Source organism: Heterodontus francisci, unplaced genomic scaffold (assembly GCF_036365525.1).
Source record: "Heterodontus francisci isolate sHetFra1 unplaced genomic scaffold, sHetFra1.hap1 HAP1_SCAFFOLD_59, whole genome shotgun sequence".
NCBI lineage: Eukaryota > Metazoa > Chordata > Chondrichthyes > Heterodontiformes > Heterodontidae > Heterodontus > Heterodontus francisci.
Window position 1 is genome coordinate 8,179,492 of NW_027140758.1, and position 1,240 is coordinate 8,180,731.

At 46.4% G+C, this 1,240-nt stretch overlaps 1 non-coding gene across 1 annotated transcript; it reads left to right on the forward strand.

Annotated features, from left to right (window-relative positions):
• Positions 1-91, forward strand: trnar-ucu (transfer RNA arginine (anticodon UCU)). Its single transcript is given in 2 exon segments — positions 1-37; positions 56-91. It is a non-coding gene; the product is annotated as a tRNA-Arg (tRNA).
• The last annotated feature ends 1,149 nt before the right edge of the window (positions 92-1,240 follow it).

A 1,240-nucleotide genomic window follows, 5' to 3' on the forward strand; every position in this document is an offset into this window, starting at 1 on the left:
GGATCTGTGGCGCAATGGATAGCGTGTTGGACTTCTAATTAATAATTAAGATGATATTCAAAGGTTGTGGGTTCAAGTCCCACCAGAGTCAGATTTTGGACCAGAAACAGAGGAGCACAACGGAACAACACATGAAGAAATGTGCCAAAAGCACAGACTCGGTGACAGAGCGAGAGAGAGAGGAGCAGAGCAGGGGACAAAAATCGAGGAGTGACGTCACAATGGAGAGTGAGAGCAGGGAAACAGAGAGCCGCTGGGGTGAGGATACAGGATTTGGTTCTTTCTTCGGTGCAGTGGAAGGAGCTGTTTGGTGAGGATCTGGTAAGCTGTGACATCGCAGGCAAGCAGGTAGTTGATTGGTTTGGAAGAACCGACCTGCTTGATGCGCATCTGGTAAGTGATTAAGAACCATTTTAGTCCTAACGTTTAAAATAGTAAACAAACTAGTGGTAAGTTTAATAAAATATGCAATAAAATGAATAATTGAATAAAATATTTAAGTAGTTAATTGAAACACGTTAAGGATGACAGGACAGGTGATGTGTCAAAGCTGCAGCATGTGGGAGTTCCTGGATGCCAGTGTGATCCAGGGCAAACACGTCTGCAGTAAGTGTTTGTGGCTCAAAGAGGGAGAAAAAAGGAATGTAGTGGTAGTAGGGGACAGTATAGTAAGGTGGATTGACTCTGTTCTCTGCAGCAAAAGCAAGAGTCCAGACGGCTGTGTTGCCTGCCGGTGCCAGGATTCAGGACATCTGCTCAGGGCTGGAGCGAAACATACAATGGGAGGGGGAGGATCCAGTCGTCGTGGTCCATGTCAGTACCAAAGACATAGGCAGGACAAGGATAGAGGTTCTGCAAAGTCAGTATGAGGAACTAGGCACCAAATTAAGAAGCAGAACCTCAAAGTTAATCATCTCTGGATTATTACCTGAGCCATGTGCAAATTGGCATCGGACAAATAAGATTAGAGAAAGCAATGTGCGGCTGAAAGACTGGTGTGGTAGTAGTGGGTTCTGGTTTGTGGGGCATTGGCACCAGTACTGGGGAAAGAGGTGGCTGTACCGTTGGGACGGTCTACACCTGAACCGTGCTGGTGCCGGTGTTCTAGCGAGCCACATAACGAGGGACGGAGAGACGGTTTTAAACTGAATAGTGGGGGCAAGGGATCAAATTTGGGAAGATATGGTGAATCAAGGAGGAGAGACAAGGCAAGAGAGAAAGGTATAAATATGGGAAATGA